Source organism: Loxodonta africana, chromosome X, assembly GCF_030014295.1.
Source record: "Loxodonta africana isolate mLoxAfr1 chromosome X, mLoxAfr1.hap2, whole genome shotgun sequence".
In the NCBI taxonomy this organism is placed as follows: Eukaryota; Metazoa; Chordata; class Mammalia; order Proboscidea; family Elephantidae; genus Loxodonta; species Loxodonta africana.
In genome coordinates, this window is record NC_087369.1 from 143,658,268 (window position 1) to 143,673,613 (window position 15,346).

General features: G+C 35.3%; 1 long non-coding RNA gene across 1 annotated transcript in view; it reads left to right on the plus strand.

Moving 5' to 3' along the window:
- The window catches only part of LOC111751861 (uncharacterized), a 425,334-nt gene extending 410,194 nt beyond the window's left edge, over nt 1–15,140 (plus strand). Inside the window, exon 11 of the long non-coding RNA XR_002786919.2 lies at nt 4,057–15,140. This is a non-coding gene — a long non-coding RNA (uncharacterized LOC111751861). The remainder of the gene's footprint in view (nt 1–4,056) is intronic.
- Nucleotides 15,141–15,346: the final 206 nt, after the last annotated feature.

The window sequence follows — 15,346 nt, forward strand, 5'->3', positions numbered from 1 at the left end:
GGAGTCCATTTCCTTTTCTTGTATGGATTCAGCTTAGGTGTCCAGGTAGCTGCTAATCAAGTGTGTGGTACAGGGTCTGTCCTACAGTCTTAGAGGTACAGGGTTGATTGGTATAGGTACTGGTATCTGGTTGTAGCAGGGTGTCATGCTCTGAAGAAGGTAAGGGCCTGGAATTGTCCCCCAGGCGTCTCTGAGGAAGGCACATCCCTCTTCCCTAGAGCATACAGGTGGGTGGGTTCTGTAGGTGGACCATGGCCACCCAAAATTTTTGGTTGTAGGGACTGGGAGGTACCAGTTATCCTTGGGCCCCTGTCATGGGTGGCTGGGTGACCTGAGTGGAGCCACCAATCCTTAGACCCCTGATGTGGATAGGTGATTACCGTGTTTACTAGGCAAAGCAATGTCAAATATCAAACACCCACCTCTCCACTGCACAGCTGAAACATTTGTAGTCTGCCAATAAGGGCCTATTCTGAAATAGGCCCACACAGGTCCATGCTGGAGGGAAAGGCACTCGAAGTCCACAGAGCGTTTGTACCTGTACAGGAGCCACTTCTGCCCAGAGCTCCCCAGGTTAGTGGAGCTGGCAAATTATCTTTTCCCCCAACTGCAAATTTATTCCTTCTCCAAGGCATAGAGGGTGGCTCTAGGCAGTCAGTAGGGCCTATCTCAGGTCCAGGGAAATCAACAGCCACTGAAGCCATCTTGGGAGTGTGGGGTGCAGTAAAAAACACACAAGTACTTAGCTTTTCACGAGAGTACTGTTCTTCTCTGGCTCCGAAGCTCTGAGTAGGTTGTGTGGCTGGGTGCTCCTCCCTGAGGAAACTGCGGCCGAACACTAGTACAAGCCCGCCGCAGTTGCTCCTGGGAATGGTGCCTGAGGGCTCCCAGTGATTCAAGTCTGGTAACTCCTCTCAGCTTCTAAACTGTCTCTTACTCCCATTGCTGCTCAGTTGGTTTTCTAACTTTGCCTTTGATGTTCAGGGCTCCTAGCTTGTCATAAATATACTCATTTCACTTGTTTTTTCGGGTCTTTGTTGTAAGAGGGCTCGCTGGAAGCGTGTGTCTATTCCGCCATCTTGGCCCCCTCCATGTGAATTTTAAAATTGGCTTTTTCCTTCCTGCAGAAAAGGCCATTGGCTTGTGAAAGACCCTTGAATTCATGGAATAAGTCTCTCTTGGTCAGTGTGTATAATCCTTTTAATATACTGCTGGATTCAGTATGCTAATATTTGTTGAGGATTCTTGCATCTATCTTTATTCATAAGGAATATTAGCTTGTAGTTCTCTTGCATTGTTTTTGAATGCCTTTGGTATCAGGCAAATACTGGCCTCATAGTTTGATTTAGGAAGCGTTTTCTCCTCTTCTATTTTTTTTGAAAATTTTGAGAAGTTTTACTGTTAATTTCTTTTTAAATGTTTAGTAGAACTCACCAGTGAAACCATCTGGTCCTCAGTTTTTCTTTGTTGGGAGTTTCTATTATTTTCGTTACTGTTACAGTTCTATTTTTTTTCTTAAGTCAGTTTTGATAGTTTGTGTATTTCTAGGTAATTTTCTATCACATATGGGTAAACTAATTTGTTAGCATACTTTGTTCATAGTATTTTGATCCTTTTTCTTTCTATAAGGTTCATAGTAATACTACTTTTATATCTGATTTTAGTAATTTGAGTCTTACCTCTTTTTTTCTTGGTCATTATAGCTAAAGGTTTGTCAATTTTATCAATCTTTACAGAAAAATAAACAACTTTTGGATTCATTGATCTTCTCTAGTGTCTTTTTCATGCCCTATTTCATTTTACCTCTGCTCTAATCTTTATTATTCCTTCCTTCTACTAGCTTTATATTTAATTTGCTCTCCTTTTTCTATTTAATTAAGGTTAAAAGTTCTGTTATTGATTTGAGATATTTCTTACTTTTTAATATAGACATTTACAGCTATAAATTATCCTCTGTGCATTGCTGTTGGTATATCCGCTCAGTTTTGGTATGTTGTTTTTTTCATTTTCTTTCATTTGTCTTGAAGTATTTTCTAATTTCTCTTGCGAGGTCTTCTTTGATTTTTGGGCTATTTGAAAGTATGTTTTTTAAATTTCACGTATTTTTTAAATTTGATTTTTGTTTAATTGCTTACATATGAATTGCACAGTGAACTTTTACATTTCAAAAAAACTTACTTTGTTGCATTTACTGCATATATCAGCATGAATAAGTCAAATTAGTTCCATTTTCAGATGGCAAGAAGGGAAACATTTTGGAGAGGGGAAGTTGACTGCTGGTACAGTGTAGTAGTATTCTAAAGGATAGTGAGTTCAGACATTTTAAGAAAGTATATATGTATATTGTGTGTATGTGCATGTGTATTCAGATACACTCCAATGACAGACAAACTATATAAGTAGTCACATACAACACATATAGGAGGAATATTTAGATGTTAACTATTCATGCCAAGAAAAAATTGAATGATACAAGCAATTGTATGTAGCAAAAAAGAGAATGATTTAACAGTTTATTAGGAGTTTTTAATAGATAGAAACATAAAGCAATACAGTGAACTTCAACAAATCCTAAACTTTCAAAATCCAAACTGGCTCCGATACAGTAGGCATACCTAGTACCTGCAGAATCCCCTACATCCATGTAAGTATAAATCATAGAAAAGATCTATTTCTTGAGAATCACTGTTAACAAGTTCAGGATATGTAAAAGTGTACGGTGATTTAAAATAAACAAAAGAACCCCACAAAACCCAAATCCACAGTTTACAGACTGACCAAGAGAAAGATGTGATAAACAGCAATTACAATTGTTTTTCTTTACATGTAATACTTGCATATTTAAATGTCAGAAAAACAAGAAATTTTATAGAGCAAAGTTTGTGTTTTGCATGAGTGCAAATGAATATGTATTTTTTCAGACACTATTAAATTATATATATTTTTTCATGTAGAAGCACACAGTGTTAATCTATAAAATGACATCCAAGTAAATGGTGATTGGTTTTGCAGGTCTCCTTAGATTTTTCTCAATTAACAGTCAAAAATTAGTATCTTTCTTTAGAAATATAGAAGAAAAAGAAATTTAAAAACCCTTGGCCTATTAAATAATGAAACATTTTACCTTCTGTTACTAATTTCTGTTTTCGTTTCATTGTGATCTGAAAAGATATTCTGTATGGTTACCATCTTTTTAAATTTGCTGAGATGTGTTGTGGCCTAACCTATGGTCTATTCTGGAAACATTCCGTGTGTACTTGTGAAGAATGTGTGTTATGTTGTTAGGTGCAGTGTTCTATATGTCTATTAGGTCTAATTTTGTAATAGGATGGCATTCCTCTTCTGTTTCCCTATTGATCTTTTGTCTATTTTTATTTTTTTCTTATATACATTTTTGTTCTTTATTCGCTGATCACTGCCTTCTTTTGTGTTTACTCGATTTTTTTCTAGTGTACCAATTTGATTCCCTTATCATTTCCTTTTTTGTATATTTTTAAGGTATTTTCCAAAATAGTTACCATGGTGACTACCATTGGCATCTTATATTTGTTAAACAAACAAACAAAAAACTTGTTTTCATCGATATAAACTTAGCTTCAGTAGCATTAAAAAAACTTGTTTTCTGTGCAGTTCCATCTCTCCTTTTTTATGTTGTTATTGTCACAAATTACATCTTTATGCATTGTGTGGCCATTAACATGCAATTGTAATTATTTTTGATGCATTTGTCTTGTATATATACAAATGTAAAAAGAGTTACAAACCAACAATGCAATAATACTGGTTTTTATGTTTTGCTATTTTGTTACCTTTATGGGTGTTCTTTACTTCTTTGTATGGTTTGAATTACTGTCTAACGTTCTTTCATTTCAGCTTGAGGTTTCTCTTTAGCACTTTTTGTAGGAAAGGTCTACTAGTGACAGAATCTCTTAGCTTTTTGTTGTTCTTTTTAATCTGAGACTGTCTTAATTTTTCCTTTATTTCTTAAGGATAGTTTTGCTGGGTATAGAATTCTTGGTTGACTTTTTTTTTTTGCTGCTTTATTTTTTCTGTCAGCTCTTTACAAATGTCATCCCAGTGCCTTCTGGATGCCATGGCTTCTGTTAAGAAATCAATTGTTGATCTTATTGAGGATCCCTGTACATGGTGAGTCAGTTCTCTCTTGGTGCTTTCAAGATTATCTCTGGCTTTTGGCAGTTTGATTATAATGTGTCTTCATGTGGATCACTTTGAGTTTATCCTGCTTGGAGATTGTTTAGGTTCTTGGATGCTTATATTCATGCCTTTCATCAGATTTGGAAACTGTATGATGATATGCATGATGGCGTTTCACAAGTTCTTTAAAATGTTTTTATTTTTCTTCACATTTTTTTCTTTTTGCTCTTCTGACAAATATAAATTATCCTATATTCACATTTACTGAATTTTTCTTTTGCCTGCTCAAATCTGCTGTTGTAACCCTCAGGTGAATTTTTCATCTCATTTATTGTACTTTTCAGCTTCAGGATTTCTTTCATTTTTTTAATCATATATATCTTTTTCTTGTTATTCTTATTTGGTGAGCTGTAGTTCTTCTAGTTTCCTTTAGTTCTTTGTCCATGATTTCCTTTAGCTCTTTCAGCATATATAAGGCAGTTGACTTATAGTCTTTGTCTAATAAATCAATGTTTGGGCTTTCTCAAGGACAGCTTTTGTTAATTTCTTCTTAATGCTGTTGTGAATGGAATTGTTTACTCAATTTCATGTGTAGGATGTTTATTGCTAGTATATATAATTACAATTGATTTTTTAATGTTTATTTTGTATCCTGAAAGCTTGCTGAGCTCATTTATTAGTGATAATAGTTTTTTTCTGTGGATTTCATAGGATTTACTACATGCAAGATCATGCCATCTGCAAATAGAGATAGTTTTTTTTCTTCATTTCAAATATGGATGATTTTTAATTAATTTTCTTACATAATTGATCTGTCTGGAACCTCTAGTGCAATGCTGAATAGAATTTGGTGAGAGCAGAAACCCTTGTCTTGTTCCTGATCTTACAGGAACATATTCAGTCTTTCACCATTAAGTATGGTGTTAGCTGTGGAAATTGTAGATTTTCTTTATCAACTTGATGAACTTCCCTTGAATTTCTAGTTTGTTATTTTTATTACGAAGGTATGTGTGAGTTTTTCAAAGTGTGTTTCCTGTGTTTATTGGTATGATCATGTGGTTTTTGCTGTTTATGTCTGTTTTATGGTATATTACATTAATTCATGTTTGAACATTATACACAACAGTTTGATGATTGTTTTTCTTTTGGTCTTTCTCATGAGAACATATGACATTTATAGTTTTTAGCCATTAACCCTGAGATGTGCCAAAGTCACTATGTCCTTTCCAAAGCTGCAGTGATGGAGGATGATACCTTTTAAATTTGGGATTATGTGTTCTTATTCTATATATGTATATATATGTATGTATTTTGAAGGGACATCTTCCCTTTCATTTCTGAGTAAGGCATATGGAAATTGTGATTATATTTCACCATGGAAATTAATAAAGTTATTACAATATCTAGTCCCCTTTTTGAATAGCTGTTCTGTAGTCTTTACCATGGTACTGCTGTGGAATGTAAGAAAATTTTATCTACCTCACAATCACTAATGGAATAGTGCCGACTCTGGGACTTATGACTTTGCTACCACTTTTGTATCATGGGCTGGAAGCTTTGTTGGTACCATCTGGATGTTGTTTGGACATTTCATTTGATACAAAACAAAGGTTTAGGACCCCCTGACAGGTATCTGTCTTATGATAACCAGATGTTTCCACCTGTTTGTGATAAAAAAAGTCAAACATGTCTGGCATAGAAAAAGGGAGTTATTCCTAATTTTGGAAGATCCCTTAATTGTGTTAAAACACAATTTGTAGACATTTGGTATATTTTCAAATGTTCAAATGGATAATGCCAGTAACTCTATCCAGCAGGTTAGTTTGTTCAGCTCTTTGATAACAGTCATTCTGGCAGGCCCATTTCAATCCATTGATACTTCTAATCAGGTGGTGTACAAAAAGGTTATAACTAGAATTATTTATGATCACAGTAAAATTTTCCTTAACTTTTTTTTTAGGTTAAAATAATTTCTGCCATGCCCAATGATTCTGAACTCTGAGAACTCAACAGGATTCCTCTGCAAGCACTAGAATAGATTCAAAATTTCTTTTAAGAAAACATTTGGCCATGCCTGAAGGCACCCCTACAGCCAGTTCTATGTGTGGGTGGGCTGGTTTTCTGCCTCAGCAAAAATACAAGTTAGGTCTCAGAATTGCCATATAACAGAATATCAGCTTTGTCTTTAGCTTATCAGATATCTAAAGCATGAGGGTTTCACTTTAATCAATAGCTTGGGATATCAGAATTCCAGACATATTTGAGAGCTCAACCTTGAAGCAACTGCTATGCAGCTCCTGCCAAAAGTACAATTGATACAACTGTTATTTGAGAGAATGCCTGAGCTACATTAAAGCCTTCTAAATTCTTGCGGTTCTATCCCTATACCAAGTTAGATCTACAGAGTGCAATAGGCTTGGGCTTTATTAGCTGAAATCCCACTGGAAATGCTTTCACTTGAGCTACAATTTAATGATTTGACCTTGACTTTTATTGTGGGTCTAGATAAGACACAGCTTTTTGAAGAACTTCGTGTATTTTGTGGAAAAAAAAGAAAATGACCCTAAAAGATATTGCCAACTATGTTAATCTGTATAAATAATGGTAGTTGTTAGGTGCTGTTGAGTCAATTTTTGACTCATAGTGACCCAGTGTGACAGAGTAAAACTGCCCCATAGGGTTTTGTAGGCTGTAATCTTTTATTTTTTTTTTTCTGAAATGGGGTCAGTATGTGTATATTGTATTCTAACCTGCTTATTCCCACATAAAATATGTCATTAGTCTCATGATGTGATTAAATAGTCTCCTACAATATCAATTTTAAAAGCTGCATAGGTTGTTGTTGGGCCAGGTGGCAACTAACAATAGTTCCATATAGTTGTGACATAATTATTTAGTCAATCCCTATTTGCTGGATAAGTAAGTTGTTTTCAATATCATTATTATAAACAAGATTGTGATAAACATTGTTGAAAAATCTTTTGTGGGCATTCATAATGATTTCTTTAAGATGCGTTATTGGAAGTAAGTTGTTTGGCCAATGGCTTTTAATACATATTGCCCAACCGTACCAATTTTTTATTCCCACTAGCAATGTATGGATTGACACGGTGGCTGCAACAATGGGCTCAAGCATAGCAACAATTGTGAGGATGGTGCAGGACCAGGCAGTATTTCATTCTGTTGTACATAGGGTCACCATGAGTCAGAACTGACTCGACAACACCTAACAACAACAACAGCAATGTCTGAGAGTTCCACTTCCCTACATCAACACAGGGTATCATACACTTTTTTTAATTGGAAATGAATTATTTTAACATGCATTTCTTTTATTGCTAATGAAGTTGAACTTTTTTTCATATATTTATTGGTTGTTTGTTTTTCTTTTGTGAATGTCCATTTACTTTGCTTATTTTTGATTATTTAATCTTTTTTAATTATTATAATTCTTATTAAATAATATTTGAACGCTTTGTGTAGGCTGTAATCTTTACAGGAGCAGTTCAACCCTTCTTTTCTCCTGCGGAGCCACTGGGTGGGTTAGAAGCGCTGTCGTTTTGGTTAGCAACCAAGCATTTAACCATTGCACCACCAGGGTCCTTATAAACAATGGAGGATGATAAAAAATTGTCAACTATTAGCCCCTCATCAGTAATTCTTTTTTAAAAAATTTTTTATTTTACTTTAGATGAAGGTTTACAGAGCAAACTAGTTTCTCATTAAACAATTAATATACATATTGTTTTATAGCATTGGTTGCCAACCCCACAATATGTCAACACTCTCCTTCTTGACCTTGGGTTCCCCATTTCCATTTGTCTAGCTTTTCTGTCCCCTCCTGCCTTTTCGTCCTTGCCCCTGAGCTGGTGTGCTTATTTATAATTTTCAATTTAAAGGTCTTCACCTCCTTGGTTAAATTTATTCCTAGGTATTTTATTCTTTGAGATGCTATTGTAAAAGGAATGGCCGTCTTAATTTTCTTTTCACATTGCTCATTGCTGGTGTATAGACCAACTGATTTCTGTGTGTTGGTCTTGTACCCTGAAATTTTGCTGAATTTTTTTGTTAGCACTAGTAGCTTTCCTTTGGATTCATGAAGATTTTCTATATATAATTATCGTGACATCTGTGAATAGAGACAATTTTCCTTCTTCTTTTTGATTTGGGTGCCTTTTATTTCTTCTGGTTTAATTACCCTGTCTAGGACTTCCAGCATGATATTGGAGCAGTGGTGAAAGCAGGCATCCTTTTCTTGTTCCTGATTTTAGGAGAAAAGCTTTCAGTCTTTCACCATTGAGTATGATATTCTCCTTGGGTTTTTAATAAATACCCTTTATCACGTTGAGGAATTTCCCTTCTATTCGTGAAAGAATGTTGGATTTTGTCTAATGCTTTTTCTGCATCAATAAGATGATCATTTTTTTCTTTATTCTATTAATATGGTATATTACATTGGATTGATTTTCACATTTTGAACCACCTTTGTATTCCTGGAATAACTCCCACTTGGTCATGTGTGTAACCATTTTAATATGCTGTGGGATTTGCCTTGCTAGAACTTTGTTGAGATTTTTACATCTATATTTACAAGACATATTGGTCTGTAGTTTTCTTTTCTTATGGTGTCTTTATCTGGGTTTGGCATCAGAGCAATACAGGTATCATAAAATAAGAGGCAGTGTTCTACCCTCCTCTACTTTTTGAAAGAGTTTGAGAAGGATTAATACTAATTCTCCTTTAAATTCACCACTGAGGCCATCTGGTCCTGGACTTTTCTTTGTTTGGAAGCTTTTGATTGCTGTTTCAATCTCTTTCCTTTTTATGGGTCTGTTAGGATTTCCTGTTTCTCCTTGAGTCAGTTTAGGTAGTTTGTATGTTTCTAATAATTTATATATTTCATCTAGGCTATTTAGTTTATTGTCATAAAATTGTTCATAGTATTTCCTCATGATCTTTTAATTTCTGAAAGATTGGTAATAATGTTGTCATGTTCATTTCTGATTTTATTTACTAATATCTCCTCTTTTTTTTTTTCTTTGTCAGAGCAACTTGAAGTTTGTCCATGTTGTTGATTTTTTTGAAGAAACCAACTTTTGGTTTTTTTGAGCCTCTTCATTGTTCTGTTCTCTGTTTCATTTACCTATGCTTTAATATTAATTATTTACTTCCTTCTATTTGCTTTTTTTTGGCTCTTCCCTTTCTAGTTTCTCAAGTTATAAAGTTAGGTTATTGATTTGGGCTCTTTCTTCTCTTTTAATGTAGGTGTTTATAGCTATAAATTTTTTCCTGAGTACTTCCTTTGCTGGTTTTGGTATGTTGTGCTTTCATTTTCATTAGCCTCTAAGTATTTTCTGATTTCCCTTATTATTTCTTCTTTGACTCATTGATTGTTTAATAGTATGTTGTTTAATTTTCACATTTTTGTACAATTTCCAGTTTTCTTTCTATTATTGATTTCTAGTTTCATTCCACTATGGGAGGAGAAAATACTTTGTGTGATACCAGTCTTTTAAAATTCATTGAGACTTGTTTTGTGACCTAACATATGGTTTGTCCTGGAGAATGATCCACATGCATTGGAGAAGAGTATATATCCTATTGTAGTTGGGTGAAGTATTCTTTAAATGTGTATTAGGTTTAGTTGATTCATAGTAACATTTGGATCCTCTATTTCCTTCTTAATCTTCTGTCTAGATGTTCTATCTGTTATTGAAAGTGGTGTGTTGAAATCTCCAACTGTTATTGTAGAACTGTCTATTTCTTTCTTTAATCCTCTCAATGTTTGCTTCACATATTTTAGGGTTCTGCTATTAGGTTTATATTTATTTATAATTGTCATACCTTCTTCATGAATTGATCAGTTTATCATTATATAATGCCCTTCTTTGTCTCTTATAACAGTTTTCAATTTAAAGTCTATTTTGTCTGATATTAGTATAGCCACCCTGGCTCTCTTTTGGTTTCTGCTTACGTGGAAACCTTTCTGGTGTTCTTACTGAATGCTTTGGGTGGTCAATGAGGTTCTCCACTCTGGTTGCTGAAAAAATGACCATTTCTCAATCCTGTGTGAGTTCTGTCAGTTCAGTTTACTGTCCCCTCCAGTAGTTTTTCTTTAGCTGGTATTTATTCATTATCTGATCTCTCATCCTATGAATATGCTCTGCTTCTTATTATTTAGCTGAAAACTCAAGATTCCCAAGTATTCCTTCCTCTCTGATATTCTCCCACCATTCTGGGTGCCTCAGCCTCCCTAAACTCTGATCTGACTCTCCTTATCTCGAGCATTCTTCATGAACTTGGGCTTTGTTGCATCTTTAGTTAATGTCAGTTCATCACTGGTGTCAAATATTCTGAAGATGGAATCAAGACTTTCCCTTATTTAAAGTTTTCTACCTGTGAACTCGTGAGACTCTAGTGAGCTATCCATGTTTTAGAGCCCAGCCATCAAACTTCCAAACGACAGGAGCTTCTTTCTGCTTTAAAGCCTAGATACCATCATTTTGGATCATCGGGGAGTTCTCTTTGATCTCTAGCTTTACCTCTGGGTTTCCAATCCTTGATTTATGCCTCTCTATATTTTTATATCATGTACCCCCAGCAATTGGTGGGCCATTTCTTGCACTTGTTGTAGCTGTTGTATCTCAGCGCCCTGTCTTTGGTTTATTGCCCCATCCTGTGGTCTGTTCCTGTCATTTATTCAGTGAGGGCCTGGTGTATCTCTGAAGCCTCTTAGCTATCCTGCCCTGCCACCAGACTTTGGTATGCTGCCACTATTCAGTTAGTGAAAGTCCTGTGGGAATAGATCAGTTAGTTGTTACAGACTTGCTCTGTGGTTACGGCTTTGCAGGATCCTAATCCGCCATGCCGGCCCACATATGCTAGTTAAAAGTTAGTTAATAGATTGATTGGCTTATCTTTCCTTAGTCTATGACATGTTTGCTATTCTTCCTGCTTTGCTTGGGGAAGAAAGCAGGTATGTGCCTGTTCCCTCCTAAAAAAAAGTCTCATGCCTTTGTGGGTTTTAGATCATTTGGGTTCCTTTGCATCCACCTTTTTAATGTGTTAAAAATATGATTTTTGTGGTTTATACCACTTTTTCTTATTTTTACAGTGGGAAAGATAGGCTTTTGAGACTTTCTAAATTGAAACCAAATGTGAAAGACTCCCATGTAGTATTTTTCTGTTTTATTTTTTTTAATTTATATATTTTCCTCCACCTCGCCTACTATCCATGCAAACCCTGAAAATAAATATGCTTTCATTCCTCTACACTTCTCTATGAAAAGAAAAACTTTAATGTGTTATTTTCTACATGTAGGTCACCTCACCTGAGAGGCATCGTTTTAGGGAAAGCATAAAAGATGCTTTAGCTCCTTGTTGAATTAAAAATAGCTCTCAGCCAAGGTAAAATATTGCCATGCAAATTGGAGTAATAAGCAAAAAGTTATTAGTGCTGAGAATAAATACCTAAAGTCTGGTATTTATCATTGTTTTACTTTAATTTCTGAACTGACAGATGATAATTGCTTGGGCAATTAAAATAATTAGGAAAATGTGGAGGCACAAAAGGAGACGCCTTTTAGACATGCAATTTAAATGCATAAGGAAAAATTCACGTGTGGTTGTTGCACCTCATTCTGGAGCAGACTGATTACCAGGTGTTTTTTAGTGGGCTGATGATTGATAGGTTACACATCATCTGAGTTGTGTCTGGGAACGAGGCCTGCAAGAGACAGCCTTACCTCAAAAGGTAAGTCTAGGCATAAAGAAGGCTTCTGGTGATCTTGTAGTTTATATTCTGTAAATGCCTCGGATGATTTTCAGTACCCAAGTTTGTTCGATATCTTGTAAATTTGCAGTGCGTTTTTTGGAATAGACAATTTTGTACTACACGTAAACAAGGATAGGAAAATATGAGTAAAGTCTTCGGGTGATCTTACCGTTGTAAAATGCTTATCCACTTTGTGAGCTGCAGGGGACAGTCTGGGGGAGGCTGTGGAAAGAATTAGAAGATTGACAGTGGCTTTGTGAGAGAAATGACAGTTCGTGTGAATAGAATATTCTTAGGTAAGATAGGCCAACCTTAATTTAGAGAGAATACACCTTAAAATCAATCAGGGGGCATTAACTGAGAGAACCACTTTGGTGTCTGTTTGCACAAAAAAAACTTAAGCTACTCTATATTTGGCTGGGATAGTGATAGCTGGGATTGGAGGCAGAGATTGATGATACCAGTTTCTAAGGAGAGACCATTTCAGAAGTAAATAGTATTTTCTTAAAATTGTGTAAAATTTGCTCTATTAGGCATGACTTATTTAGTTCAGGTATGCTTTCTATTAAGTTACTCATTCAGAATATCTCAGTAGACTTCTGATAGTTGTATGCACAAATACCAAATTATTTATTTCAGTTAACACTCCCTTGATTTAACTGATTTAAAGGTATATTCTATCAAAATTAAAACTGGCCTTTATTAAATAGGATTTTTTTCTTCCCCGCAGAAGCTCATTTATCATATTAAACCCCAGCCAGACAGGACATGAAATACTTTTGTGCAGTTTCTATTCATCTATTGTCCAGGTACAGGTGAAGATAAACAAGGTCATCCCATAGCAAAATTGAGAAGATGATTAGGTTTGAAATGAGAGTATTCAGTGAATTTGGACAAGAGAAGCCTTACTAAAAATGATGCTAGATGATACTAGGGTCAGCAACAATCATTTGAGAGAGATGCTTGAGTGTGATAAGCTGGGCAGCTTATTTCAAAATAAATTAATATGCCATTCTGTTGTCCATTACTTAAACATGATAAATGAAACCAAATAAATGACTGATTAAAAAATAACTCTCTCAAATGACATTTAGGAAGGTGTTTAAACTAACAACACTAGTCAATCACCAGTATTTATTGAATGCTCACTTCTTTATGTTATGTTATTAAGCACAAACATTTATTGAGTGTCTACTCTGTGCAGATCACTCTGTAAGTTACAGGGAACACTGAACTCAGCATTTTGGAATAAGCAGGGTGTTCCTGAATAAACAGAAGGCGTGGTCCCCACCTATCAAAGCAGTGCAAATTAACAGAGTATAAAATTTAGGTGTGATTATACACAAAGCAAGGAGGTGATCTGAGTAGGGTAAGCATAACTACAGAAAGTGTCAACTTGGTTGGCAAGCAAGTTAAAACTGTTGTAGCCTCAGTAGGTTTGCTCCATGAATAGGACTATATTTTGAAGCCCTACCAGAATGCCCTTTATGTTCAAGCAGCAATTTACTTGCCTTTATCTGCTCAGAGTAGAAATACCATCTCAGAGACATGAATGAAATTTTCAGCATACTTTCTCAAAAGATTTTTTTGTGAGTTCTTTAGATTTTAGATTTTTTTTCTTTGTTCTAGGAAGTACATCAAGTTCTGAGTCAAAGCCCAAATTAGTACTGCTAGTGATTCTCTTAAGAGATGACAGAAGTCTAAAGTAGTTTGGTGTCATTGGACTTCTTCTTCTCAACCAAAGGACTGGAACAAGGGTTGCTGCACTGTGAATACATGAATCTTGTAAACCATACTATGGAGATCTACCCTCAAAAGTTCTTCCCAATCATCCATCCTAGTTTCCTTACGGATAAAATTCTTTGGATATTTTAAAACTTTGGCTGGAATTTACATTGATTTGAGATTAAACCAAAAACTGAACCTGTTGCTTTCGATTCTATTCCTACTCATAGCGATAGTATAGGACAGAGTAGAACTGCCCCATAGGGTTTTCAAGGAGGGCCTGGTGGATTTGAACTGCTGACCTATTGGTTAACAGCCATAACTCTTAACCACTACACCACCAGGCTTTCTGACTTGAGATTAGAGCTGTGGGACTGGTGAGGAGAGAAATCTGTAATTCGTAGCATTGGAAAACCAAACTTCTAAAACGGCCTTGGCAGCAACGGCCCCTCTCAGCAGTTATGTATCTGTTCCAAATTTGGCTTTGGATAGACCTTGTTGTTATATCAACTTTGCTATGAAATATGCTTAATTCATCTCATTTGCTTTTCTGAATTTTTTTTTTTAGCTTAAATATGGATGTGAGATAATTTTGGAAGTAAGGAATAACATTTAGCAAATCCAAAAAATACTCTTCCATTTACAAATCAGTTTCAAAAACAACATGTTAATTTAAATCACCCTTTGAGCCTAATCAGAGGACTTATCTGTGAAAGCAGTTGACTGATCTCGGCTCCCTGGGGTTAACTCTGAAGCTATTTTTGAAATTCAAACCTGCTTGTATGTTTCAAATATATTTTTATTAATTTGAATCCCTTAGTCTCCCATAAACAAAGCACAACTTGCCAGCTAAACAGTATATAATAAACATGGATTTTAGAGATAAATAGAAGATATTTAATATATTTACTAATTGTTCTTCCCTGCTGTGATCCCTATGCCACATAGAACCTGTGATAAGAATGGTAATCTATCTTTTATGCTTTTCAAAGAGTTCTAGCGGGGAGGTCTTCAATTTTTACTGAGACTTTAAATAAACCATGATGGCATTCTGGAATATATCTAGGTTGGGATTTCTTTCCAAGCCAGTTTTTGAACAGAAAGAAACACTTTCAAGCAAGAGCTCTTCCAGTATCTACTATGAAGTCTTTGGTCAGTTGCCTCAGTGAATAATCCATTCACAGCCTGTCCTTCCACAATGAACCGTTTAGAGTAGTTTTAATGATTGTGCTATGACTTCTCAGTATGAAGATTTGAAAATAGCAATAGTAAATCTGTTCTTTCAAACCACAATAGGCGGTGTCACAGAGTCTGAGATACAAGCATACTATATGGAGGTTGCTGTTTAACCTCTGATGAAGTTATTCCCTAGGTTTTGAAAGAGAAAGAGAGGAAGGAGGGGACCTCAGTCTGGAGATGGTTACACTCAGGTATTAGGTATAGTCAGTGCTAATCCTGAAAGGGAAAAGAAAGTTCCAGTGAGATTGGGTTGGCCTTACACTTGGATTAGTCTAGTCAGACCTAGAGTGATATATATATATATATATATATATATATATATATATATATATATATATATATATATAACCAAAAAAAACCAAACCGGTTGCTGTCAAGTCGATTCCAACTCATAGCAACCCTATGGGACAGAGTAGAACTGCCCCATAGAGTTTCCAAGGAGTACCTGGTGGA